This window comes from Pithys albifrons, chromosome Z, assembly GCF_047495875.1.
Source record: "Pithys albifrons albifrons isolate INPA30051 chromosome Z, PitAlb_v1, whole genome shotgun sequence".
Lineage (NCBI taxonomy): Eukaryota > Metazoa > Chordata > Aves > Passeriformes > Thamnophilidae > Pithys > Pithys albifrons.
The window spans coordinates 47,774,758-47,788,616 of NC_092497.1; the positions used below are offsets into that span (position 1 = coordinate 47,774,758).

A 13,859-nucleotide genomic window follows, 5' to 3' on the forward strand; every position below is an offset into this window, starting at 1 on the left:
AATATTATTAATGTAAAAATGTTATTACTCCTCACCTGAGGAAATGCTAATTGTCTCTAGCTTTTGCTATGGGAGCAGTGTCACAAATGAGTATTTCAGGTCACTTAAAGAATCACCATGTTATGAGTTTAATCAAGTAGGCCAAGAAGTTAGGCTTTAAAGTTCAAACCAGGCCTGAAATTGTCAGCTGACTTCTTCCAGCCAATAATATTGTATTCCATACCATACTACATCATCTCAAAGTGTGTAAAATCCAGTGTGTGGGAGTGGCTTAGTTAGTTCCATCATGGCTGCACTAAGAGGAGGACATCTAGCAGCTCCTCTACTATGCTAGGGCCTGCTCCTGCTGCCTCTGCTTGCATTTTGTTTGCATTCAGGGAAGTAGAAACATTTTTGTTGTTACCCTTTCTGTTTCTTGCTAGGAGTCTTTTGGAGTGCTTATGAATTTAGAGTAATGGGCTTTATATTAATTGGGGAGTGGGATGTTATTCCTTGTTATATATATGTAACTTGTGTAGGTGTGTGTTATATTGTAGTTTCCTCTTACTTTTGTCTTTTCTGTATAAATACATGTAGTTAGTTTCAGCATAAACCTGCTTCAGAAGTTTTTTTCCTCTCTCCCTCTTCTTTTCCCCTTAGCTGGTTGGGGGGAGGAGGAACCCTTTTCACTCTGTCTTGAACAGTTGGCGTTTTGCCAGGTCAACCCAAGACACACCGGCAAAGGCATCAGCCAGAGCAATTTTAATATAAAAGTGAAAGTGTGACCAAGTTCATTGGCAAGGTTCGCTCTACTACTTACTAGGTAGTTAAAGCACACAGAGAAAATCTAAAATCAAGCAATCTAAAACTAAAATCAACCTAAATTATTTATGTGAAAGCTGGGGGTGGAAAAAGGGTAAGAATGGGAATGGGTACAGATAAAAAGGAACCAGAGAGACCCTTCCAAGGAGTTACAAGGTTCAGAATGGACCATCTTGCCAAACTTAGCCCCAAACTCGATCACAATGCTTTAGGTCTAAAGGTCCTAACAGCATTTAAACTTAGCATTAGTTGAACTTACCATATGCACAACAGTAACTCACAGAATGAACTTTCGAATCTAACACTCATAGTGCATTTTCTGCAGCACATTCACACTGACATGCACACAGACCTAATGGGTATGTACTGGGTATCTACCTGTGAAAAATTTGCCCTGATCTCAATGACATACTCATGTCAGATGCCTTTGCATATTCTCAAAAGGCAAAGGGTTTAGCCTTGAGGAGTGAAGAGATCAGCCCAGGCTCCACTGTCAGCATTTGACATCGGTCCTCTAAGTATCACAAACTTGAGAGTTCTCTGACTCTGAAAAGCATCCCACTCAGAGGGATATTGCTGGTCACAGACCACTGTGGTATAGGAGACCTCAAAGGGTCTCACTTTGGACCGCTCTTTATAGGTTTGAAATGGAATTGTCTTTATTCATATTAACTTTCCATCCTGCCTGCAATTTCGGTCAGTAACTTTCCTTGAAAGTTTGGTAAAAATGTTGGTCCACTTGTTACACAAGGCAAGAAAAATGTGTTTCCCAGGTCATTCATTAAAAAAGAGGAGCTTATTAGTCAGGACAATTTCCTGGGAGCAGACAGGGTTTCTGATGAATTCAAGAGGAACTGAGCCCAGCTGCTCTTCATCAAGGCCAAGGCTTAATGACCCTTTCTGAGACCATAGCGCATTCCAGTGTGGTGGCCTTGGGAAAATGTTGTACCACCAGAAGGAGCCTGGCTTCTCTCTCTCACCTATTTACTCTTATAAATTTGTGTAATTCCTTTTGTAAAGAGCTTTTGAGACAGTTAAGCTAGTTTTTCTTTTCAAGCGTTAGGCTGCAAGAAATGCAACTACTCTTTTAATAAAATCTAGTATTTCTATTTCTATTTTATTAAAATCATCCCTTGGCAAAAAAAAAATCATCCCTGCCCCTTACCTCAGACAATTCTGAATTTATAATTCTATTCCTTGATCACACAGAAACATTAACGAGGACAAGGCTCAACTCAGCCACTGAACTGCCCTGTGGTTTTCAAGAGGCCTGTTCTTTGCAAACACCTACCATGGCACAATTCCCTTAGGAGAAATATGAATTAGGGAGAAGAAAAAGAGTTGCACCAAACTGGGAAAGATGGGAGAAGTTATAGTTTACTTTTATTTTTGTTTTTCTCCAATACATCTTCATCTTCAGCCTGTGTCCAAAAGCACATATGTTGCGCATTGTATGACTTTTACTGCAAGCTACAAGCTGGGTTAACTCAAAGAGTAGTTACTAGTGGTGCAAAAGACACTTTTTGCCACTTCTAATCCACATTTCCCAAACCAAATTGCTCCTATTGTCCTTCTCCTAGCCTGGATGAGCTTATAGACCAATATGCTACAACCCACACAAACACACAAAAGTAAAGAGAAGAGGTAGTACCAGCCCTGCAGTCTCCCACATCCTGCTCAAGCCCTCTTCTCCAACTGCAGCTTGGCAGTTTCCACTCACACAAACCTAATCAACTCACTGGCTCCCAGCATAGGCTATCCCTGCAAACAAAAAGGGGTGGAGTGGTGGCAAGTATGAGGCAGGGAGGCTGATGGAGAAAGCTGGATTTGCACTATATTTGGACATGTAGTGTCCACCTCCACCAGCAGTGTAGCAGCTACCATCCTGCAAGCACCCCCAGAGGCCAGATCCCATCACTCAAGGATTTCCATCCACTTCAAATCACAAAAAATGCAAGGTGGGTATCTTGGCTTTGCTCTCACTAAATGCCACAAGAAGCATCACTGCTTGTTCCTCCTTAGCACTTCAGTCATGCCTCTGAAGGGCTATCAATAATTTTTATGTGAACACGCAGTCATACAGATCAATAAAGAGAATATCAAGCCTTAAAAAAAGAAAAAAACCAAAACCAAAACAGGGGTGACTTTTCAGGTGGATCAGTTTGCTGTATTCTAAGACAATAAGCTTCTCATACATATTTCTAAATAAGAATGAAGTTAAGAGAGAAACAAAAAAAAATCTTGTCTAGGATCCTGAGCCTCAGTTAAATCCTAACTTTCAACACATTGTTGTTGTACAACCACATAATAAAATATTTAATAATAGGAATTCTAATTAAACAAAATGGACTTCATATTGTAGTACATAAAATGAGATTGCTTGGGGTTAAGTTTCCTTACAGAATACTAGAAATAAATTGTGTAGGTTTAAGTTTAATTGACATTTGCTTACTTACAGCTTAGCATGAGTGGGCCTCTCCTCAAAGCTTGACATAGGTGAACTTCAAATGAACTCTGTTAGCATGAGTGGCTGAGCTGCAGAGTAAATAGAGAAAGACTGGTTATATTCAGAGAAGGACTGAGACCCTGGAGGGCCCCAAGTCTAATCCAAGCTGAAAAATAAGAACTAATGACCTGCTCATGTGGACATGGAGAAAGAATACAACGAGGTATTCTTTCAATGATTAGAGGACCATAGACCATTAATCACCATTGGTTCAAGAGGCATACGCAGAGTGCATATAGAGAGCATGAAGATCAAGTGAATAGGCTGTAAGGATATTAAGCCCCAGACATTTCTTTGTTCAGGGTCTCTCTTTGGAGGCACCAAGCTCAAGCTGAAATAAACTGACTCTGCCTCAGAAACTAGGGTCCAAACTCTACTTTAACAAATTTCAGGGATTAAGCATATTTGTCCCTAGTTGGCATACACAGACAAAGATCTTATACATGGAGAATCATTAGTCAGTTTATCTTGTACATTTGTTAAAGGTTCAAAACAACAAAAAAGTTTGGTGGGGGGAGGGGTCCTTAGGGAATTCTTCTCTCCCTACACAGAGGTTTTGGGAGCTGAAGGGCCAGGACCAAGAAAAAAGGTGTGGTTGATGATTCTGGATTCCAACATAATGGTAGAGGGAGGTGAGAAAGAGGGAAAGGTTTTTTCCTGTGTAGTGGCCTTCATTTCATTTTGGGTACCCACTGTGACCGGAAGCCATCATTTGCTGAGCTGGTGAGAGCTCCTTCTGGCTCTGCTCCTCCTCCTTCCCCCTCCAACTATGAGCACCCTGAGCTTCAGAGAGAGAGGGAGAGGAGGGTTGTGGCTGTTTTCTGGATACACTGCAGACCTTTTTTTCCTCAGGGACCAACTACAGCTGCACTGGGATTGCTGATAACCACCACCACCACCCAGCTTCCAGCATTTCCTTCATTGAACAAAGGACAAGGAGAGAGCCTGCTCTTCCCCCCAGAAAAAGTTCCATCATGTCCCCACATAAGTTATAAGGCCGGCACCTTTTTTCCCCTGCGTTTTGTCTCTGCCTCGCTGGGAAAAGACTTGCGGCTAGCTGATGTGCAACACTGCCACCTGCTGTCTATAAATATAATTGCACCAGGAAGAAACTACTGTCCTGAGGTGGTTTTGGTACGGTGGGGAGCGGCTTGACCTGGTCTGTTTATAATTATATACCTATATCTATATCTCTCTATATATATGGTAGTTAAGAACAGTTATCCTTTTTCTATACATTTTCTAATTAAAGGCCTTTTAAATTTAATAAGGAGTGAAGTAGTTATTGAGAAGAAGTCCCCTTTTCTAGTCTTGGTGGACACTGGTTTCCTTTAAACCAGGACAATTTAAAAAATCCAAATAATTAAAAAGCATAGTAAAAATGATCAGAAACATTTCTTAATTACCAACTCAATTCATTCTAGAATCAGAAATATATATAAAAGAATTAGTAATCATGAAGACACATTTCTATTGCAAATTTTTCTAAGAAAACTATAATGTAGAGAGAATCACAGGAATTATCTTCACACATTTTTTCACATATAACCATTGACATGCATGAACAATGCACATTTGTGCAAAATGTGTACAAATACAAATACATGAAAATCAGTTTCTTAAGGGTAGAATGACATCTAATTTCTCTTGCAAAAGTAAGTTACTTCATTTCAAAGATTGGATCAAATTGGAAAATCAATGTTTTGGCCTTGAAAATGCCAAATCCATCTAGAGATGTGCTCCAGGTAGAGGGAGGATATTGACCACTTTGCTGGAAATTTCTGCAGGTGTCATGGATTTTAATTATGGTCTCACAGATAATATATTGTGGCTGAAAGTTAACAGTGACTTGTTATTATGCTGATCTGTTATTTAAGATTTTAATCCTCAAAGATGTATAAAATACAATTGACTAAACTTTGCACGATTTTGCATTCTGTAGAGGATAGTTGTTGCTTGAAATTAAATCAAACACTTCATCCTAGAAGGGGTTTAGGATTTGTATGTTGTTGCATCTGCTGGTTACATGTTGGGTTGGAATGTGGCCTGGATTAGTATTCCATTTTGATTGTACCTGAGGGAAAAAAAAAACTTGAGAAAGAAGACAAATTCTTCATTTTACTGTTGGTCTGTATGTTGATGGAAATTTTGCTGTCAGTGCAGATGTATCATGCCTCTTATGAACAGTGGATTTCCTTCTCCTTTGTTTTAAGGAAAATATATCTGTTTTTTCACTTCTCTAAGGAAATGTTAAATCACTTACCTTATTTTCATGATATTGCCCAAATCTCAATTCCTTATCAATTTTTATCAAATTGTATTTGTTTTCATTGGAAATGGCCAAAGGATAATTTTAAATGTGTTACCTAGGGACCCCAGGGAAAACAGAACAACTGGTAGAAAATTCATATTTTAAATTAATAATATTTAAATTAAAAACAAGCCATAGCCTATTTATTGCCTTTTAGGACAGTTCAGGGATGCCATTAAAATATCTTTTGTAACTATGACTACAACCATTAAACTACCCACTAACTTATTTTACATATCCAATAAATACTTAATCACATTTTTATGTATGAGACATTGGCTAGTAAAGAAGCAAAAGAACACTTCCATTTTTAGATAGATAGATAGATAGATAGATAGATAGATAGATAGATAGATAGATAGACAGATACGCACACACTTATTATTTTTTTGTTATATATGTACATAATATAATCTGGTAGAACGATTAACATATCTTGATCTCTGCATCCCTCTTGGTTTCAATATCATCATTGCTGAAAAGGTAGCAGAGGTTTCAGAGGGAAATGAAATAAAACAAAAAACCTAAACAGCAGAAACCAAATCAAAATTTATGAAAAAGATAATGATCATATCTGCCAATTAAAAAGCATTATTTGCCTCAATTATGCCTCACCATGACTGTCCCATTCATCTACACACAGAGACATGTTTAGCAACTCCTTTTATGTAAATAGAAGAAATTTCATACTGAATTTTACTAGTTACTGAGAATAGAAGAATTGTAATCTCCATAGTCACCAACTTGACCTAAAGGACCTAAACTTCTATATTATTTTCATTTAACATGGCTTGATTATTTTATTATCTTTTTTTTTTAACTTGTGTTCAGTTTCAAGACGTGTGATCTGATCTTTTATCTAAAAATTTCCTTAGTCTTCTGTATAAACATTTTGGGTAGCTTTGCAAAACTTGGTTAGACTTTGCTTTTGACTTCAGAGCTTGGTGTATGCTAATGTCAGTCAATACAGAAATTGGCACCTTTTTTTAATTAATTTTGTTAGGCCAAAGATAGATGCTGTTTGAGACAGGTAACACCAGAGTGAAGCTTAAAAAATGTCACTGTGTGACTTCTCTAACCTAGAACTATAGCCTAATGATATAGTGTCATCCACAGATTCACTTTTTCTGTATTTATCAAGACACTATTATAGTTCTATTTCAATGCATTAACATGAGAGATGTGTTCTCTGCTTGGTGCTATGACAAGTTAGTAGTGATACATACCATACAAGTCTGGATTACTCAGCTCTTAAAGTCCACACAGAGGAGAGTGTGCCACTTCTACAGCTGAATACCATCCTCTTGTATGAAAGATTTATTTGCTGTTTGTGAGCCACAGAATCAAACAAGGCCAAAACCAAAACTGCCAAGTGTCTGTCTCATGTCCTGTAAACTAAAAATATATAAAATAAAAACAGTTTGCTTTTCCTGTAATCACGATATCTTCAGTCTCTTTTGGTGTGTCTATTAACACAGAGCTCCTTTGCATCACTTGCTGTAATATCTAACAGGAAATAATGGACTACTTTGCTTGGAAGTGTTCCTGACAGCTTATTTAAATGGCATGTAGCTCTCAGAAATTTTGCTTTCATAGCAGAGCATTGAATGTGTATACAGACACTCAGGTAAGCCCTGTAGCAAGATTAGTCTTCCAACAGCTGCTTAAGTACTTCCTTCAACTTAAAATTAAGACGTTTGGAATTAAATTCTATGCAGCTACCTTTAGTGAAATCTAGCTTTATTGGAGATAACAACTAAATAGGTTTCTTCCCCACATGACTCATTTTAGTACAAGGGATGAAAAAACAAAGTATTTGCTAACATTCTCGACATTTTGAATTTTCTAGCAGCTTTTGAAATACAAAATACGATGCTTCAAATCTTAGTACTTTCTGTCCTTATTTTATCTGTTAACTTTATATCACAAAAACATATAACACTGTTGTACTCCATCAAATATAAGAAAAGAACAATAGGTGATCAAAAGGGCTGATGCCCATGTGGAAGAACAGCAGGGCCATAGCACAGCAGAATGCAACCCATATGTGATCAGTCCTCTCTGCTTGTTCAAAATAAGCAGTGTGTGGTCTCTGACTTTTTGTTCATTCAGTACAGAGTAGAAAGGAGGAGCAGAGGCTGCAAGTGAGATTACTGGTCACAAATACTTGATGAGGCAGGGTGCTTTGTCCACCTTTCTCACAAGCAGTCACAAGTGCACAGTAAGCCATATCATGTTTTGGCATTGGGTATTTTGTGTGATAAAAGAGAAATTGAAACGTGTTCCCTGCTGTGTTTCCATATCACTACAACACAGTTGTCAGATTTTGCCTATGCTTTGCCAAAAAAAATAAAAGCCCACAATGTAATTTATTATATCTTCTAGCTTCCCTGAGATATCCATGTGAAGATTTGGTATAATTCTCAGATGTAATACTCTGTTTTTCAAAGAGTAACAAATGTACAGGTGTACCAACAAAGATGCTTGAAGCTGTCATTGGTTATCACATTTAATAATTTTTTCATTCTAAATAGAGCACTCTGATTGTAATAAAAGAAGATTAACTTATTTCCCTTTCTGATACTGGTCAGACTCCTGAGACAAAAGGTCTTCTTTCAGTTGCTGTCACTACTTACTGCATATCCTCTTGCTATTTTATTGTTCTCCAGTATGAAATTGGAAAAATACATAGGATTGGTAGAAATATTCTAATTCTCCTTAAAATCCAAGATGTCTTAACATTCAGGGTATTATGTTGCTACTAAGCTGTTAGATTTGGGTCACTGTGGTATTCCTTTTTGAGATTATATAACCATTCTGACCTGGATTTTGATAATACAGGGATTTTCCATAGCAGTTCCTGTAGTTGGCAAGCTGCAATGTGTTAATTTTAACATGCCTCAACACTTTATTTTTAAAATACTTGATGGAACTTGGGAAAATTACTGGGAAATTTTTCACAGCATGCTTTCAAACAGTATACATCACCTTCAAAACAAAAATGGCAATTTACCCTACCTGCTTTGAGGTATATGAATGGGAAGGTAAAATGTGTCTAGCAAATACCTATTTGAGTCTGTTTAACTACAGCATATGCAAATAAGGAAAAAATTTACTATAGCAGTAAGGAGAAAGTCAATATTGTATTGTTTTGGATAATATGCTTAATTGGTGAAGACACCAGAACTGTAATACACTGCAGCTATCCTTTTATTTCATCTAGAAACCACACTGTGATAGTTCTTCGTTAAATATAACAAAATACTTGGTCTTGGTGTGTGAGCAGCTCCACTGGGCAAAATGAGAATTTACTTTCCTGTATTATGGTATGGAAGCTATAATTCATAAAGCTTTATGAGATAAAAATATGAAAAAGAAGGAAATGTCAGAGTTACCAAGGTTATTTGCTATATAAGAAAGACTGCATCTCTTTACACATCTATGTTTACCAAATGTGAGCTTAATATTACAACAAGATCTTGCTCTAATAACAGGTTTATGGAACACTGAACATGCGGTTTAGGAGGAAACAGAAATAAAAATGGTGCAACATACTGTACTAAGAAAGATAAGAAAAGAAAACCACCTCTTCACACACATTCACTTTTCTCATTTCACTGGAACAGTTTCTTAAAAATTTCACTGAGAACAGATAGTTGCTAAAGAAAAATTACTGACGCAGCATTAGAAGGTAGGACTGTCAAACTCAGCATTACATATATATTTGTGCTTCTCTTTGTTGGCTGAAAATCTGAATTCTTACTAATTCATTGATAAGACTCTCATATTCACAAATTCATGAATGACAGCTAAAGTAAGAAAACCCAACACATACCATGAAACTCACAATGAATTGTCTCAGGCATGACTGTAGGGGCTCAAAACAATAGCTGTTTTTCCCAGGTGTAAGAATTTACAAGAATTTACTTCAAAGACCCAAGATTTTCACTAGGAAATCAGCCAAAGGTTATATACTGCATTGGTACATATTTTACATAAATTTGGCAAAATTACAGAAGGGAACTGCTACTACACTTGGACACCTAAAGATTTATGAAACTGCACGCATCAACTGTGTTTAATTTTGTTATCTAAATCAATGTTAAGATTAGATCTACAGAATCTGTCCTTTTCTACAACTAAAGACTTTCAGCTGTAGAGATGGCATCTTCCTAACTTTTTTTTACAGTTCAATTTTATATATTCATATGTAACACTAACCACATTGCTTCAGGGAATTTTGCATTATTACCAGCTTGATACATTTCAGCGTGTCTCTTATTAGACTGCAAATACATCCAAGTGTAACTGCAGGTGTAGAAAATTACCTGATTTCTTGTATAGAAAACAATCTCCTTTTTAAAAGTCTGAAGTTGCACTGCTTGCTCTAGTTGCTAAAATTCTTGAAAGTGATTGCCCTGTCTGCCTGGGTATATTAGCATCCAGCTGCAAAGCCACAGGGATGGAGACAAGAAAAGAGCCTGTTTCATTGCACTATTGTCAAATGGGCACCAAGTTGTTTTCTATGGGATGCAGCTCATTACAGGACATAACAGAATATAGAATCTGGATTTCTAAAGTATTAGAGACTCAAAAATATGTACTGAATATATACCCTCAGCTCATCATTTATTTTAAGTAAGCACTGCCTTTAAAATTCTCAGGGTGAGCTCATGTAGAATCTCCCAATGCAAATGCCTCAAACACATAAATGGCATCAAGAAGTAATAAATATATATATGCTAACCAAGTGTGACTTTCCATTGCAGAGAAAAATGACAGTTGCCAAGGGGACATAATTTTGCTCCCAGTGGTATCCATATATGTGCATGACTTTGGGGTAAAAAGAAAAACAATGAAACAGAAATTGACTGTTTTGCCATGAAAACACATTTAAAAGAATTTCAGAGTGTTAAGGGGTTTAGTAGCAGTGTTTGGGGATTTTTCTGTCCTTTACGTATGGCAAAGACTATTTATTATAAATTGATTTTTCATTTCTTAGGACTGTTTTTTGAAAAATAAGAATGAAATATGAAAATGTCAGAGGGGACACCAAGGACATGGTTAACTACAACTGCTTTATTTATTTTCATTGCACTCTTGCTCTAACTTACTAAGAAGTTACATCCTTCTAGATATTATTCAAGCAGACCCATACTTTGAAGAACTTTAAAAAAATCCTTCTCTCTGTAGAGTCTTCTGGATTTGAAGAGCCATTTCACCATTTTCTTTGCAGAACAATCACTTAGATGTTGTGTTAAGGACTTTAGTGTGGCCACACAGCCTTTATTTTTTTTTTTCAGATGAGCAGATCAAAAGGATTGCCCCTTTAATTACTATTTTAACATCTGCATTGAAGTGGATCAACTCTTCATTTGCTGTATCCATACAATTTTACTACAGATCTGTACTGCAGAACATTGCAGGCATGGTATTATATTTAGAAGACCAATAACTCCCACAGACAATATTAGCAGTCAGATGTACTCAGAGGTTCTCTTTTATTTAATTCCATGGGTTTACTCTGTGACTAATAAAATTATGCAAAATCACAGTACATCAAAAGATGCAATTACCTTAAATTAAGTACTCTGCCGTAATGCAGAAAAAATCCTTAACCAGATAACATTCCGCATCAAAGTCACTTTAGAAATAAATGTGTCATTTTAGGAAAGGAATTTGTAAACTAACAACTTGGAAGCCATAGAGAGAAATGCTCTTCCAAATAAAAATTTCTAAAATCTCATTTTTTCGTCATTCTAAGAATCTGCTACAGTAACAATAAACATTTTCCTCATATACTCTTCTTTATATATGATTTACATACTGGTTTGTTTTGTGCTTTCTAAATTTATTGTCTTTCCTTTTTCTTCTGCAGAAAAGAGGAGAAGTTCACAAGTGTAATTCTAGTCCCTTACCTCATTCTTGACAGAATGAAGAGTGAAAGTGTATCTCTCCCTCCCAGGTGAATGTAGTGGGTCTGGCTGAGCTGGAATTTATTTTCCCATAGTAACCCTCACAGTGCCATGCTCTGCATTGGTGACTAGAGGAGTGTTGATAACACACCCATGTTTTGGCTACTGCTGAGCACAGGACTGTAACATTCCTTCTTCAATTGAGGGTGAGATTGTGGGAGGGGACACAGGTAGGCCAGCTGACCCTCACTGACCAAGGGGAAATTCCATATCATGATGTCAACTGAAATATAAAAGCTGAGGCAAGGAGCAGGAATGGAGGCATCCATTGTCTCGTAATGGCTGCCTGCTGAAAACCATTATACATGCTGGAGTGGCCAATCATCACTGCTTATGGGAAGTAGAGATTAGCTGCTAGCTTCCTCTTTGTGTGTGCACACTGCTTTCATTTTTTTTCTTTTCGCATAGACATAAACTGCCTTATCGCAACCCACAATTTGCATTGGGTTTTTATTCCTTTCCACCTTACTTTCTCCCCTGTCTGGCTGGGAAGGGGAGTGATAGAGCAGCTGCGTGGCCACCTGGTGTTCAACCAAGGTGAACCTACCACAGTCCTTTTTGGCACCCAGTGTGGGGCTACAGTGGCTACAGAGAAATTCAAACAATTATCTACCCTGCCTGGCCTCTCAGAAGATCTTTCTATTTTGGGATTGATTGTTGCGATGCAAGGACCAGTAAGTGCCAATTGCCACCACAACTGTGCATCAACAACAATACTGAAAGAACCGTGATGCTGTGATCCCCATCCATAAGATGATCCAAAAGCTAGAGATCCAAGGGGGGGGGTCAGCAAGACCCACTCACCCTTCAACAGCCCCATCTGCACTTTACGTAAGTCTGACGGAGGATGGAGATTGACTGTGGACTATTGTGGCTTGAATGAGGTTACCCCACCACTGAGTGCTGCTGTGCCAGGCATGCTGGAGCTCCAGAATGAACTGGAGTCCAAGGCAGTGAAGTGGCATGCCACCACTGATATTACAGATGTGTTCTTCTCCATTCCCCTGGCAGCAGAGTGCAGACTGCCATTCACTTTCATCTGGAGGGGCGTGCGGTACACCTGGAACCAGCTTCCACTGGGATGGTAACACAGTCCCGTCACTTGCCATGGATTGATCCAGGCTACTAGAGAAGAGTGAGGCTCCAGAACACCTACAATATGTTGATGACATCATTGTATTGGGGACACAAAAGAGGAAGCTTTTGAGAAAGAAAAGAAGATATCCAGATTCTCCTCAGAGCTGGTTTTGCCATAAAAAAGAGTAAAGTCAAGGGACCTGACAGAGAGATCCTGAGGGTGAAGTGGCACGATGGATGTCATCAGATCCCAACGGAAGACGTCAACAGTAATGTGCAGACCATTCACCTTGCTAGAGGTGAAGATATGACCTGATGATATGGCACCTCACCTTATCTTGATTGAGAAGATAAAATTGAATTTCTTACTTTGGTATGTGAGGTAAAATAGTTTTAGAGATGTTGTGAATAGAAACTCACAAACCTGTTACTGACCATCATTACTTTTAGGAAAAAGTCTGAAAGTGTATGGCTTTAACGGAGACACTTCAACAGTCGGAAAATTAGATGCATCCAGACACTTGATACTTGTGAAAGCTGTCCTCCAACTACTTTGCCTGGGTGTTATTCCAAACTTCAGTACTTGGTCCCTCTGCAGCCTGATGACTGAAGATTTTGTCTTAAGCTTGTAGAAACTATAGGTGCATATCACATTATCTTTCAAATAATTTTTCTCTTCTTTTCCAAGAAAGCTCTCTTCATCCTTTTAAACAGCTCTGCACTGGTCCTTAGAGAATGGTTCATAATGGACCCATGGATCCTTCCTTAGAGGTAGAAAGTAATTAGAGTACCTTATGAACTGCAGATAAGGTTAGTTTATTCCTAAATATACTACTTTGCACTTACTAGTACTGAATGAGATTTGCCCTATCACTGGTAGTCATGATGCATAAAAATTTTTTCTTTAGATCTTCCTGGAAGATTTCAATGTAACTGTTTGTATAATTTAGTACCGCCTCTGAAGAACTAGTGCAGAAGGTATCTAGTTTTCCTGCATAATTTCAGATTTCTCTACCCAAGCACAAGCCTAGACCCTGTCAGGCATTGAATTTGATCAAGATAACTTATATTATAAGGAAAAACAACCCTAGAAATAATATCACTGAGGAATTTGTAAATGTTCTGTTCCTAAATATGCTGCATTTATGGTGGTTTTGTCCGAGAAATGGTACCAAAAGTCCCAAACCCC

At 37.8% G+C, this 13,859-nt stretch overlaps 1 protein-coding gene across 2 annotated transcripts in view; it reads right to left on the bottom strand.

Moving 5' to 3' along the window:
* CHSY3 (chondroitin sulfate synthase 3) overlaps window positions 1-13,859 on the bottom strand; it is a 457,717-nt gene that overhangs the window by 271,126 nt on the left and 172,732 nt on the right. For both annotated transcript variants that reach the window (XR_011699970.1, XR_011699971.1), the window contains exon 4: window positions 3,258-3,336. The gene's annotated coding sequence lies outside the window, so the exon portion shown is untranslated. The remainder of the gene's footprint in view (window positions 1-3,257; window positions 3,337-13,859) is intronic.